Genomic DNA, 16,801 nt, shown 5'->3' on the forward strand with positions numbered 1-16,801 from the left:
TCAAACCGTACGAATATTAAGATATATCTATTTAACCGTAAGAAAAATTTATCAAAAAATTTCAAATTGATCTTGCATGTCAGGATTTGAAAAATCTAGTAAAAATAAACTTTCTCCAACAAGACTCGTTCCCAATTTAAAAGATAAATTTTGAAAATGATTTTCCAACGATCAAACCGTACGGATGTTAAGATAGCTCTATTTTAACCATATGAAAAAATTATCAAAAAAATTCAAATTCATCTTGCATGTTAGTATTAGAAAAATCTAGTAAAAGCACCCTTTCTACAACGAGACTCATTCCCGATTTACATGATTAATTTTTAAATAATTTTTCCGACGATCAAACAATACGGATGTTAAGATATATCTATATTAACCATAAGAATAAATTATCAAAAAATTTTAAATTCATCTTGCATGTAAGGATTAGAATAATCTAGTAAAAGTACCCCTCCCAACAACGAGACTCGTTCCCGATTTACAAGATTAATTTTTAAAATGATTTTTCCGAAGATCGTACCGTATGGATGTTAAGATATATCTATTTTAACCCTATGAAAAAATTATCAAAAAATTTCAAATTCATCTCGCATGTCAAGATTAGAAAAATCTAGTAAAAGCAAATAACAAGGAGACTTGTTCCCGATTTACAAGACTGATTTTTAAAATAATTTTTTCGACGTTCAAACCGTGCGGATGTTAAGATATATCTATTTTAACCGTAAGAAAAATTTGTCAAAAAATTTCATATTGATCTTGCATGTCAGGATTAAAAAAATATAGTAAAAGTAAACTTTCTCCAACGAGACTCGTTCCCAATTTAAAAGATAAATTTTAAAATGATTTTTCCAACGATCATACCGTACGGATGTTAAGATAGCTCTATTTTAACAATATGAAAAAATTATCAAAAAAATTCAAATTCATCTTGCATGTTAGGATTAGAAATATCTAGTAAAAGCACCATTTCTGCAACGAGACTCATTCTCGATTTACATGATTAATTTTTAAAATAATTTTTCCGACGATCAAACAATACGGATGTTAAGATATATCTATTTTAACCATAAGAAAAAATTATCATAAAATTTCAAATTCATCTTGCATGTCAGGATTAGAATAATCTTGTAAAAGTACCCCTCCCAACAACGAGACTCGTTCCCGATTTACAAGATTAATTTTTAAAATGATTTTTCCGAAGATCGTACCGTATGGATGTTAAGATATATCTATTTTAACCATATGAAAAAATTATCAAAAAATTTCAAATTCATCTCGCATGTCAAGATTAGAAAAATCTATTAAAAGCAAATAACAAGGAGACTTGTTCCCGATTTACAAGACTGATTTTTAAAATGATTTTTTTGACGATCAAACCGTACGAATGTTAAGATATATCTATTTAACCGTAAGAAAAATTTATCAAAAAATTTCAAATTGATCTTGCATGTCAGGATTTGAAAAATCTAGTAAAAGTAAACTTTCTCCAACGAGACTCGTTCCCAATTTAAAAGATAAATTTTAAAAATGATTTTTCCAACGATCAAACCGTACGGATGTTAAGATAGCTCTATTTTAACAATATGAAAAAATTATCAAAAAAATTCAAATTCATCTTGCATGTTAGTATTAGAAAAATCTAGTAAAAGCACCCTTTCTGCAACGAGACTCATTCCCGATTTACATGATTAATTTTTAAAATAATTTTTCCGACGATCAAACAATACGGATGTTAAGATATATCTATTTTAACCATAAGAAAAAATTATCAAAAAATTTCAAATTCATCTTGCATGTCAGGATTAGAATAATCTTGTAAAAGTACCCCTCCCAACAACGAGACTCGTTCCCGATTTACAAGATTAATTTTTAAAATGATTTTTCCGAAGATCGTACCGTATGGATGTTAAGATATATCTATTTTAACCATATGAAAAAATTATCAAAAAATTTCAAATTCATCTCGCATGTCAAGATTAGAAAAATCTAGTAAAAGCAAATAACAAGGAGACTTGTTCCCGATTTACAAGACTGATTTTTAAAATAATTTTTTTGACGATCAAACCATACGGATGTTAAGATATATCTATTTTACCAATAAGAAAAATTTGTCAATAAATTTCATATTGATCTTGCATGTCAGGATTAGAAAATATAGTAAAAGTATCCTTTCTCCAACGAGACTCGTTCCCGATTTAAAAAGATAAATTTTAAAAATGATTTTTCCGACGATCAAACCGTATGGATGTTAAGATATCTCTATTTTAATCATATGAAAAAATTATCAAAAAATTCAAATTCATCTTGCATGTTTGTATTAGAAAAATCTAATAAAAGCACCCTTTCTACAACCAGACTCATTCCCGATTTACATGATTAATTTTTAAAATAATTTTTCCGATGATCAAACAATACAGATGTTAAGATATATCTATTTTTAACCATAAGAAAAAATTATCAAAAAATTTCAAATTCATCTTGCATGTCAGGATTAGAATAATCTAGTAAAAGTACCCCTCCCAACAACGAGACTCGTTCCCGATTTACAAGATTAATTTTTAAAATGATTTTTCCGAAGATCGTACCGTATGGATGTTAAGATATATCTATTTTAACCATATGAAAAAATTATCAAAAAATTTCAAATTCATCTCGCATGTCAAGATTAGAAAAATCTAGTAAAAGCAAATAACAAGGAGACTTGTTCCCAATTTACAAGACTAATTTTTAAAATGATTTTTTCGACTATCAAACCGTACAGATGTTAAGATATATCTATTTTAACCATAAGAAAAATTTGTTAAAAATTTCAAATTGATCTTGCATGTCAGGATTTGAAAAATCTAGTAAAAGTAAACTTTCTCCAACGAGACTCGTTCCCAATTTAAAAGATAAATTTTGAAAATGATTTTTTCAACGATCAAACCGTACGGATGTTAAGATAGCTCTATTTTAACCATATGAAAAAATTATTAAAAAAATTCAAATTCATCTTGCATGTTAGTATTAGAAAAATCTAGTAAAAGCACCCTTTCTACAACCAGACTCATTCTCGATTTACATGATTAATTTTTAAAATAATTTTTCCGACGATTAAAAAATACGGATGTTAAGATATATCTATTTTTAACCATAAGAAAAAATTATCAAAAAATTTCAAATTCATCTTGCATGTAAGGATTAGAATAATCTAGTAAAGTACCCCTCCCAACAACGAGACTCGTTCCCGATTTACAAGATTAATTTTTAAAATGATTTTTCCGAAGATCGTACCGTATGGATGTTAAGATATATCTATTTTAACCCTATGAAAAAATTATCAAAAAATTTCAAATTCATCTTGCATGTCAATATTAGAAAAATCTAGTAAAAGCAAATAACAAGGAGACTTGTTCCCGATTTACAAGACTGATTTTTAAAATGATTTTTTTGACGATCAAACTATACGGATGTTAAGATATATCTATTTTAACCATAAGAAAAATTTGTCAAAAAAATTTCATATTGATCTTGCATGTCAGGATTATAAAAATATAGTAAAAGTATCCTTTCTCCAACGAGACTCGTTCCCGATTTAAAAAGATAAATTTTAAAAATGATTTTTCCAACGATCAAACCGTATGGATGTTAAGATATCTCTATTTTAATCATATGAAAAAATTATCAAAAAAATTCAAATTCATCTTTCATGTTACGATTAGAAATATCTAGTAAAAACACCCTTTCTACAATGAGAATCATTCCCGATTTACATGATTAATTTTTAAAATGATTTTTCCGATGATCGAACCGTACAAATGTTAAGATATATCTATTTTAACTATATAAAAAAATTATCAAGAAATTTCAAATTCATCTCGCATGTCAAGATTAGAAAAATCTAGTAAAAGCAAATAACAAGGAGACTTGTTCCTGATTTACAAGACTGATTTTTAAAATGATTTTTTTGACGATCAAACTATACGAATGTTAAGATATATCTATTTTAACCATAAGAAAAATTTGTCAAAAAATTTCATATTGATCTTGCGTGTCAGGATTAGAAAAATATAGTAAAAGTATCCTTTCTCCAACGAGACTCGTTCCCGATTTAAAAAGATAAATTTTAAAAATGATTTTTCGGACGATCAAACCGTATGGATGTTAAGATATCTCTATTTTAATCATATGAAAAAATTATCAAAAAAATTCAAATTCATCTTTCATGTTAGGATTAGAAATATCTAGTAAAAACACCCTTTCTACAACGAGAATCATTCCCGATTTACATGATTAATTTTTAAAATGATTTTTCCGATGATCGAACCGTACGGATGTTAAGATATATCTATTTTAACCCTATGAAAAAATTATCAAAAAATTTCAAATTCATCTAGCATGTCAAGATTAGAAAAATCTAGTAAAAGCAAATAACAAGGAGACTTGTTCCCGATTTACAAGACTGATTTTTAAAACGATTTTTTTGACGATCAAACCGTACGAATGTTAAGATATATCTATTTAATCATAAGAAAAATTTATCAAAAAATTTCAAATTGATCTTGCATGTCAGGATTTGAAAAATCTAGTAAAAGTAAACTTTCTCCTACGAGACTCGTTCCCAATTTAAAAGATAAATTTTAAAAATGATTTTTCCAACGATCAAACCGTACGGATGTTAAGATAGCTCTATTTAACCATATGAAAAAATTATCAAAAAAAATTCAAATTCATATTGCATGTTGATATTAGAAAAATCTAGTAAAAGCGCCCTTTCTACAACGAGACTCATTCCCGATTTACATGATTAATTTTTAAAATAATTTTTCCAACGATCAAACAATACGGATGTTAAGATATATCTATTTTTAACCATAAGAAAAAATTATCAAAAAATTTCAAATTCATCTTGCATGTCAGGATTAGAATAATCTAGTAAAAGTATCCCTCCCAACAACGAGACTCGTTCCCGATTTACAAGATTAATTTTTAAAATGATTTTTCCGAAGATCGTACCGTATGGATGTTAAGATATATCTATTTTAACCATATGAAAAAATTATCAAAAAATTTCAAATTAATCTCGCATGTCAAGATTAGAAAAATCTAGTAAAAAAAATAACAAGGAGATTTGTTCCCGATTTACAAGACTGATTTTTAAAATAATTTTTTCGACGTTCAAACCGTACGGATGTTAAGATATATCTATTTTAACCATAAGAAAAATTTGTCAAAAAATTTCATATTGATCTTGCATGTCAGGATTAAAAAAAATATAGTAAAAGTATCCTTTCTCCAACAAGACTCGTTCCCGATTTAAAAAGATAAATTTTAAAATGATTTTTCCGACGATCAAACCGTATGGATGTTAAGATATCTCTATTTTAATCATATGAAAAAATTATCAAAAAAATTCAAATTCATCTTTCATGTTAGGATTAGAAATATCTAGTAAAAACACCCTTTGTACAACGAGAATCATTCCCGATTTACATGATTAATTTTTAAAATGATTTTTCCGATGATCGAACCGTACGGATGTTAAAATATCTATTTTAACTATATGAAAAAATTATCAAAAAATTTCAAATTCTTCTCGCATGTCAAGATTAGAAAAATCTAGTAAAAACAAATAACAAGGAGACTTGTTCCCGATTTACAAGACTGATTTTTGAAATGATTTTTTGACGATCAAATCGTACGAATGTTAAGATATATCTATTTAACTATAAGAAAAATTTATCAAAAAATTTTAAATTGATCTTGCATGTCAGGATTTGAAAAATCTAGTAAAAGTAAACTTTCTCCAACGAGACTCGTTCCCAATTTAAAAGATAAATTTTAAAAATGATTTTTCGAACGATCAAACCGTACGGATGTTAAGATAGCTCTATTTTAACCATATGAAAAAATTATCAAAAAAATTTAAATTCATCTTACATGTTAGTATTAGAAAAATCTAGTAAAAGCACCCTTTCTACAACGAGACTCATTCCCGATTTACATGATTAATTTTTAAAATAATTTTTCCGACGATCAAACAATACGGATGTTAAGATATATCTATTTTTAACCATAAGAAAAAATTATCAAAAAATTTCAAATTCATCTTGCATGTCAGGATTAGAATAATCTAGTAAAAGTACCCCTCCCAACAACAAGACTCGTTCCCGATTTACAAGATTAATTTTTAAAATGATTTTTCCGAAGATCGTATTGTATGGATGTTAGAATATATCTATTTTAACCATATGAAAAAATTATCAAAAAATTTCAAATTCATCTCGCATGTCAAGATTAGAAAAATCTAGTAAATGCAAATAACAAGGAGACTTCCCGATTTACAAGACTAATTTTTAAAATGATTTTTTCAACGATCAAACCGTACGGATGTTAAGATAGCTCTATTTTAACCATATGAAAAAATTATCAAAAAAATTCAAATTCATCTTGCATGTTAGTATTAGAAAAATCTAGTAAAAGCATCCGTTCTACAACCAGACTCATTCCCGATTTACATGATTAATTTTAAAATAATTTTTCCGACGATCAAAAAATACGGATGTTAAGATATATCTATTTTTAACCATAAGAAAAATTATCAAAAAATTTCAAATTCATCTTGCATGTCAGGATTAGAATAATCTAGTAAAAGTACCCCTCCAAACAACGAGACTCGTTCTCGATTTACAAGATTAATTTTTAAAATGATTTTTCCGAAGATCGTACCGTATGGATGTTAAGATATATCTATTTTAACCCTAAGAAAAAATTATCAAAAAATTTCAAATTCATCTCGCATGTCAAGATTAGAAAAATCTAGTAAAAGCAAATAACAAGAAGACTTGTTCCCGATTTACAAGACTGATTTTTAAAATAATTTTTTTGAAGATCTAACCATACGGATGTTAAGATATATCTATTTTAACCATAAGAAAAATTTGTCAATAAATTTCATATTGATCTTGCATGTCAGGATTAGAAAAATATAGTAAAAGTATCCTTTCTCCAACGAGACTCGTTCCCGATTTAAAAAGATAAATTTTAAAAATGATTTTTCCGACGATCAAACCATATGGATGTTAAGATATCTCTTTTTTAATCATATGAAAAAATTATCAAAAAAATTCAAATTCATCTTTCATGTCAGGATTAGAAATATCTAGTAAAAACACCCTTTCTACAACGAGAATCATTCCCGATTTACATGATTAATTTTTAAAATGATTTTTCCGATGATCGAACCGTACGGATGTTAAGATATATCTATTTTAACTATATGAAAAAATTATCAAAAAATTTCAAATTCATCTCGCATGTCAAGATTAGAAAAATCTAGTAAAAGCAAATAACAAGGAGACTTGTTCCCGATTTACAAGACTGATTTTTAAAATGATTTTTTTGACGATCAAACCGTACGAATGTTAAGATATATCTATTTAACCGTAAGAAAAATTTATCAAAAAATTTCAAATTGATCTTGCATGTCAGGATTTGAAAAATCTAGTAAAAATAAACTTTCTCCAACAAGACTCGTTCCCAATTTAAAAGATAAATTTTGAAAATGATTTTCCAACGATCAAACCGTACGGATGTTAAGATAGCTCTATTTTAACCATATGAAAAAATTATCAAAAAAATTCAAATTCATCTTGCATGTTAGTATTAGAAAAATCTAGTAAAAGCACCCTTTCTACAACGAGACTCATTCCCGATTTACATGATTAATTTTTAAATAATTTTTCCGACGATCAAACAATACGGATGTTAAGATATATCTATATTAACCATAAGAAAAAATTATCAAAAAATTTCAAATTCATCTTGCATGTAAGGATTAGAATAATCTAGTAAAAGTACCCCTCCCAACAACGAGACTCGTTCCCGATTTACAAGATTAATTTTTAAAATGATTTTTCCGAAGATCGTACCGTATGGATGTTAAGATATATCTATATTAACCCTATGAAAAAATTATCAAAAAATTTCAAATTCATCTCGCATGTCAAGATTAGAAAAATCTAGTAAAAGCAAATAACAAGGAGACTTGTTCCCGATTTACAAGACTGATTTTTAAAATAATTTTTTCGACGTTCAAACCGTGCGGATGTTAAGATATATCTATTTTAACTATAAGAAAAATTTGTCAAAAAATTTCATATTGATCTTGCATGTCAGGATTAAAAAAATATAGTAAAAGTATCCTTTCTCCAACGAGACTCGTTCCCGATTTAAAAAGATAAATTTTAAAAATGATTTTTCCGACGATCAAACCGTATGGATGTTAAGATATCTCTATTTTAATCATATGAAAAAATTATCAAAAAAATTCAAATTCATCTTTCATGTTAGGATTAGAAATATCTAGTAAAAACACCCTTTGTAAAACGAGAATCATTCCCGATTTACATGATTAATTTTTAAAATGATTTTTCCGATGATCGAACCGTACGGATGTTAAGATATCTATTTTAACTATATGAAAAAATTATCAAAAAATTTCAAATTCATCTCGCATGTCAAGATTAGAAAAATCTAGCAAAAACAAATAACAAGGAGGCTTGTTCCCGATTTACAAGACTGATTTTTAAAATGATTTTTTTGACGATCAAATCGTACGAATGTTAAGATATATCTATTTAACTATAAGAAAAATTTATCAAAAAATTTCAAATTGATCTTGCATGTCAGGATTTGAAAAATCTAGTAAGAGACAATGAGCAGATCGATGAGTTCTGCATGAACCTTACTGGGCTGGTTACTAACATAAGAGCATTGGGAGACAATATTGACGAGTCTTATGTTGTAAAAATTTTTTTGCGTGCAGTACCCAGCAAGTTCTTGCAGATCGTATCCACGATGGAACAGTTTAGCGATATGGAGACGCTAATTGTGGAGGAAGTGGTAGGCTCACTCAAGGCTCATGAGGAGCGAATGAAGGGGTCATCGAATGAAGAGGTCATCTGAGTACATTGGTAGTCAATTACTGATGACAGATGAAGAATGGTCCAAACGGGAGAAAAATGAAGGCAGGCTCTTGCTGACAAGAGAGGAATGGCTGAAAAGAACAGAACGAAATGGAGGTGATTCATCATCTACCTGGAAGGGACGAGGAGGTCGTGACAAAACCAAAGGTGCTTTAACTGTCTAAGCTATAGTCACTATGCAGCTGAATGCAGACGACCAAAACGAACGAAGGATGTGAGACATGAGGCGAATATGCCGCAGATAGAAGATGAGGAACCGGCTCTATTGCTGGCAAATCATGTCGAAGAAAATAACAGAATGATGCTTTTAAATGAGAAGGCTATAGCACCGAAGTTGAACAAAGAACCAAAGAGAAACTGTGGAAACTCGAACGTATGGTACTTGGACAATGGAGCGAGTAATCATATGACGGGGGATAAATTGAAGTTTAAGGAATTAAACGAACAGATTACAGGACAAGTTCATTTTGGAGATGGCTCTACAGTAAAGATCGAGGGAAAGGGCTCGGTTATTCTCAAATGCAAGACTCGTTCCCGATTTACAAGATTAATTTTTAAAATGATTTTTCCGAAGATTGTATTGTATGGATGTTAAGATATATCTATTTTAACCATATGAAAAAATTATCAAAAAATTTCAAATTCATCTCGCATGTCAAGGTTAGAAAAATCTAGTAAATGCAAATAACAAGGAGACTTCCCGATTTACAAGACTAATTTTTAAAATGATTTTTTCAACGATCAAACCGTACGGATGTTAAGATAGCTCTATTTTAACCATATGAAAAAATTATCAAAAAAATTCAAATTCATCTTGCATGTTAGTATTAGAAAAATCTAGTAAAAGCACCCTTTCTACAACCAGACTCATTCCCGATTTACATGATTAATTTTTAAAATAATTTTTCCGACGATCAAAAAATACGGATGTTAAGATATATCAATTTTTAACCATAAGAAAAAATTATCAAAAAATTTCAAATTCATCTTGCATGTCAGGATTATAATAATCTAGTAAAAGTACCCCTCCCAACAACGAGACTCATTCTCGATTTACAAGATTAATTTTTAAAATGATTTTTCCGAAGATCGTACCGTATGGATGTTAAGATATATCTATTTTAGCCCTATGAAAAAATTATCAAAAAATTTCAAATTCATCTCGCATGTCAAGATTAGAAAAATCTAGTAAAAGCAAATAACAAGGAGACTTGTTCCCGATTTACAAGACTGATTTTTAAAATGATTTTTTTGACGATCAAACCATACGGATGTTAAGATATATCTATTTTAATCATAAGAAAAATTTGTCAATAAATTTCATATTGATCTTGCATGTCAGGATTAGAAAAATATAGTAAAAGTATCCTTTCTCCAACGAGACTCGTTCCCGATTTAAAAAGATAAATTTTAAAAATGATTTTTCCGACGATCAAACCGTATGGATGTTAAGATATCTCTATTTTAATCATATGAAAAAATTATCAAAAAAATTCAAATTCATCTTTCATGTTAGGATTAGAAATATCTAGTAAAAACACCCTTTCTACAACGAGAATCATTCCCAATTTACATGATTAATTTTTAAAATGATTTTTCCGATGATCGAACCGTACGGATGTTAAGATATATCTATTTTAACTATATGAAAAAATTATCAAAAAATTTCAAATTCATCTCGCATGTCAAGATTAGAAAAATCTAGTAAAAGCAAATAACAAGGAGACTTGTTCCCGATTTACAAGACTGATTTTTAAAATGATTTTTTTTGACGATCAAACCGTACGAATGTTAAGATATATCTATTTAACCGTAAGAAAAATTTATCAAAAAATTTCAAATTGATCTTGCATGTCAGGATTTGAAAAATCTAGTAAAAGTAAACTTTCTCCAACGAGACTTGTTCCCAATTTAAAAGATAAATTTTAAAAATAATTTTTCCAACGATCAAACCGTACGGATGTTAAGATAGCTCTATTTTAACAATATGAAAAAATTATCAAAAAAATTCAAATTCATCTTGCATGTTAGTATTAGAAAAATCTAGTAAAAGCACCCTTTCTGCAACGAGACTCATTCCCGATTTACATGATTAATTTTTAAAATAATTTTTCCGACGATCAAACAATACGGATGTTAAGATATATCTATTTTAACCATAAGAAAAAATTATCAAAAAATTTCAAATTCATCTTGCATGTCAGGATTAGAATAATCTTGTAAAAGTACCCCTCCCAACAACGAGACTCGTTCCCGATTTACAAGATTAATTTTTAAAATGATTTTTCCGAAGATCGTACCGTATGGATGTTAAGATATATCTATTTTAACCATATGAAAAAATTATCAAAAAATTTCAAATTCATCTCGCATGTCAAGATTAGAAAAATCTAGTAAAAGCAAATAACAAGGAGACTTGTTCCCGATTTACAAGACTGATTTTTAAAATGATTTTTTTGACGATCAAACCGTACGAATGTTAAGATATATCTATTTAACCGTAAGAAAAATTTATCAAAAAATTTCAAATTGATCTTGCATGTCAGGATTTGAAAAATCTAGTAAAAGTAAACTTTCTCCAACGAGACTCGTTCCCAATTTAAAAGATAAATTTTAAAAATGATTTTTCCAACGATCATACCGTACGGATGTTAAGATAGCTCTATTTTAACAATATGAAAAAATTATCAAAAAAATTCAAATTCATCTTGCATGTTAGTATTAGAAAAATCTAGTAAAAGCACCCTTTCTGCAACGAGACTCATTCCCGATTTACATGATTAATTTTTAAAATAATTTTTCCGACGATCAAACAATACGGATGTTAAGATATATCTATTTTAACCATAAGAAAAAATTATCATAAAATTTCAAATTCATCTTGCATGTCAGGATTAGAATAATCTTGTAAAAGTACCCCTCCCAACAACGAGACTCGTTCCCGATTTACAAGATTAATTTTTAAAATGATTTTTCCGAAGATCGTACCGTATGGATGTTAAGATATATCTATTTTAACCATATGAAAAAATTATCAAAAAATTTCAAATTCATCTCGCATGTCAAGATTAGAAAAATCTAGTAAAAGCAAATAACAAGGAGACTTGTTCCCGATTTACAAGACTGATTTTTAAAATAATTTTTTTGACGATCAAACCATACGGATGTTAAGATATATCTATTTTACCAATAAGAAAAATTTGTCAATAAATTTCATATTGATCTTGCATGTCAGGATTAGAAAAATATAGTAAAAGTATCCTTTCTCCAACGAGACTCGTTCCCGATTTAAAAAGATAAATTTTAAAAATGATTTTTCCGACGATCAAACCGTATGGATGTTAAGATATCTCTATTTTAATCATATGAAAAAATTATCAAAAAAATTCAAATTCATCTTGCATGTTTGTATTAGAAAAATCTAATAAAAGCACCCTTTCTACAACCAGACTCATTCCCGATTTACATGATTAATTTTTAAAATAATTTTTCCGATGATCAAACAATACAGATGTTAAGATATATCTATTTTTAACCATAAGAAAAAAATATCAAAAAATTTCAAATTCATCTTGCATGTCAGGATTAGAATAATCTAGTAAAAGTACCCCTCCCAACAACGAGACTCGTTCCCGATTTACAAGATTAATTTTTAAAATGATTTTTCCGAAGATCGTACCGTATGGATGTTAAGATATATCTATTTTAACCATATGAAAAAATTATCAAAAAATTTCAAATTCATCTCGCATGTCAAGATTAGAAAAATCTAGTAAAAGCAAATAACAAGGAGACTTGTTCCCAATTTACAAGACTAATTTTTAAAATGATTTTTCGACTATCAAACCGTACAGATGTTAAGATATATCTATTTTAACCATAAGAAAAATTTGTCAAAAAATTTCAAATTGATCTTGCATGTCAGGATTTGAAAAATCTAGTAAAAGTAAACTTTCTCCAACGAGACTCGTTCCCAATTTAAAAGATAAATTTTGAAAATGATTTTTTCAACGATCAAACCGTACGGATGTTAAGATAGCTCTATTTTAACCATATGAAAAAATTATTAAAAAAATTCAAATTCATCTTGCATGTTAGTATTAGAAAAATCTAGTAAAAGCACCCTTTCTACAACCAGACTCATTCTCGATTTACATGATTAATTTTTAAAATAATTTTTCCGACGATTAAAAAATACGGATGTTAAGATATATCTATTTTTAACCATAAGAAAAAATTATCAAAAAATTTCAAATTCATCTTGCATGTAAGGATTAGAATAATCTAGTAAAAGTACCCCTCCCAACAACGAGACTCGTTCCCGATTTACAAGATTAATTTTTAAAATGATTTTTCCGAAGATCGTACCGTATGGATGTTAAGATATATCTATTTTAACCCTATGAAAAAATTATCAAAAAATTTCAAATTCATCTTGCATGTCAATATTAGAAAAATCTAGTAAAAGCAAATAACAAGGAGACTTGTTCCCGATTTACAAGACTGATTTTTAAAATGATTTTTTTGACGATCAAACTATACGGATGTTAAGATATATCTATTTTAACCATAAGAAAAATTTGTCAAAAAATTTCATATTGATCTTGCATGTCAGGATTATAAAAATATAGTAAAAGTATCCTTTCTCCAACGAGACTCGTTCCCGATTTAAAAAGATAAATTTTAAAAATGATTTTTCCAACGATCAAACCGTATGGATGTTAAGATATCTCTATTTTAATCATATGAAAAAATTATCAAAAAATTCAAATTCATCTTTCATGTTACGATTAGAAATATCTAGTAAAAACACCCTTTCTACAATGAGAATCATTCCCGATTTACATGATTAATTTTTAAAATGATTTTTCCGATGATCGAACCGTACAAATGTTAAGATATATCTATTTTAACTATATAAAAAAATTATCAAGAAATTTCAAATTCATCTCGCATGTCAAGATTAGAAAAATCTAGTAAAAGCAAATAACAAGGAGACTTGTTCCTGATTTACAAGACTGATTTTTAAAATGATTTTTTTGACGATCAAACTATACGAATGTTAAGATATATCTATTTTAACCATAAGAAAAATTTGTCAAAAAATTTCATATTGATCTTGCGTGTCAGGATTAGAAAAATATAGTAAAAGTATCCTTTCTCCAACGAGACTCGTTCCCGATTTAAAAAGATAAATTTTAAAAATGATTTTTCGGACGATCAAACCGTATGGATGTTAAGATATCTCTATTTTAATCATATGAAAAATTATCAAAAAAATTCAAATTCATCTTTCATGTTAGGATTAGAAATATCTAGTAAAAACACCCTTTCTACAACGAGAATCATTCCCGATTTACATGATTAATTTTTAAAATGATTTTTCCGATGATCGAACCGTACGGATGTTAAGATATATCTATTTTAACCCTATGAAAAAATTATCAAAAAATTTCAAATTCATCTCGCATGTCAAGATTAGAAAAATCTAGTAAAAGCAAATAACAAGGAGACTTGTTCCCGATTTACAAGACTGATTTTTAAAACGATTTTTTTGACGATCAAACCGTACGAATGTTAAGATATATCTATTTAATCATAAGAAAAATTTATCAAAAAATTTCAAATTGATCTTGCATGTCAGGATTTGAAAAATCTAGTAAAAGTAAACTTTCTCCAACGAGACTCGTTCCCAATTTAAAAGATAAATTTTAAAAATGATTTTTCCAACGATCAAACCGTACGGATGTTAAGATAGCTCTATTTTAACCATATGAAAAAATTATCAAAAAAATTCAAATTCATCTTGCATGTTAGTATTAGAAAAATCTAGTAAAAGCACCCTTTCTACAACGAGACTCATTCCCGATTTACATGATTAATTTTTAAAATAATTTTTCCGATGATCAAACAATACGGATGTTAAGATATATCTATTTTTAACCATAAGAAAAAATTATCAAAAAATTTCAAATTCATCTTGCATGTGAGGATTAGAATAATCTAGTAAAAGTACCCCTCCCAACAACGAGACTCATTCCCGATTTACATGATTAATTTTTAAAATGATTTTTCCGAAAATCGTACCGTATGGATGTTAAGATATATCTATTTTAACCATATGAAAAAATTATCAAAAAATTTCAAATTCATCTCGCATGTCAAGATTAGAAAAATCTAGTAAAAGCAAATAACAAGGAGATTTGTTCCCGATTTACAAGACTGATTTTTAAAATAATTTTTTCGACGTTCAAACCGTACGGATGTTAAGATATGTCTGTTTTAACCATAAGAAAAATTTGTCAAAAAATTTCATATTGATCTTGCATGTCAGGATAAAAAAATATAGTAAAAGTATCCTTTCTCCAACGAGACTCGTTCCCGATTTAAAAAGATAAATTTTAAAAATGATTTTTTCCGACGATCAAACCGTATGGATGTTAAGATATCTCTATTTTAATCATATGAAAAAATTATAAAAAAAATTCAAATTCATCTTTCATGTTAGGATTAGAAATATCTAGTAAAAACACCCTTTGTACAACGAGAATCATTCCCGATTTACATGATTAATTTTTAAAATGATTTTTCCGATGATCGAACCGTACGGATGTTAAGATATATCTATTTTAACTATATGAAAAAATTATCAAAAAATTTCAAATTCATCTCGCATGTCAAGATTAGAAAAATCTAGTAAAAACAAATAACAAGGAGACTTGTTCCCGATTTACAAGACTGATTTTTAAAATAATTTTTTTGACGATCAAATCGTACGAATGTTAAGATATATCTATTTAACTATAAGAAAAATTTATCAAAAAATTTCAAATTGATCTTGCATGTCAGGATTTGAAAAATCTAGTAAAAGTAAACTTTCTCCAACGAGACTCGTTCCCAATTTAAAAGATAAATTTTAAAAATAATTTTTCCAATGATCAAACCATACGGATGTTAAGATAGCCCTATTTTAACCATATGAAAAAATTATCAAAAAAATTCAAATTCATCTTACATGTTAGTATTAGAAAAATCTAGTAAAAGCACCCTTTCTACAACAAGACTCATTCCTGATTTACATGATTAATTTTTAAAATAATTTTTCCGACGATCAAACAATACGGATGTTAAGATATATCTATTTTTAACCATAAGAAAAAATTATCAAAAAATTTCAAATTCATCTTGCATGTCAGGATTAGAATAATATAGTAAAAGTACCCCTCCCAACAACGAGACTCGTTCCCGATTTACAAGATTAATTTTTAAAATGATTTTTCCGAAGATCGTATTGTATGGATTGAAAGGCATATGGCATAGCCTATTTGTATATTCGAGGATTTAACTCAACTCAAATAAGAATGTAATAAGTAAATAGTGGATCTATCGTCAGAGAGATCTCATATAGTAACATCTGTCAAAGGGTTAAGAAACATTATTCATCTACAGACTTGAAGACTTAATTCACTGGAAGAAGCTCAAGAAATTGATCAAGCCTCATTGATATAAATCAGGATTGTGGATTTAATCAAGTGACAGAGATCTCGTCAGGGTATCAATTAATTACAAGGATTTAGTCTGAAGAAATCAAGAGTATCAAGGTCAAGACTTGAAGAAACGTCACGGAAGTTAGTCACTCATGAACCAGACAGTACATCGAGTGTCAACATTGAAGTGGTGGAATTGATTCATACTTTACAGTAATTTTCAGAAGATTTTCAGAAGAATGGTTGCTGCTCAAGATTAATATTAATTCTCTATTAATTAATTAAGTCATATAATTTAATTAAGAAAATAAATTATATCTGCAAAGATTAATTTATTGATTAATT

Source organism: Apium graveolens, chromosome 10, assembly GCF_009905375.1.
Source record: "Apium graveolens cultivar Ventura chromosome 10, ASM990537v1, whole genome shotgun sequence".
NCBI classification, from domain to species: Eukaryota; Viridiplantae; Streptophyta; class Magnoliopsida; order Apiales; family Apiaceae; genus Apium; species Apium graveolens.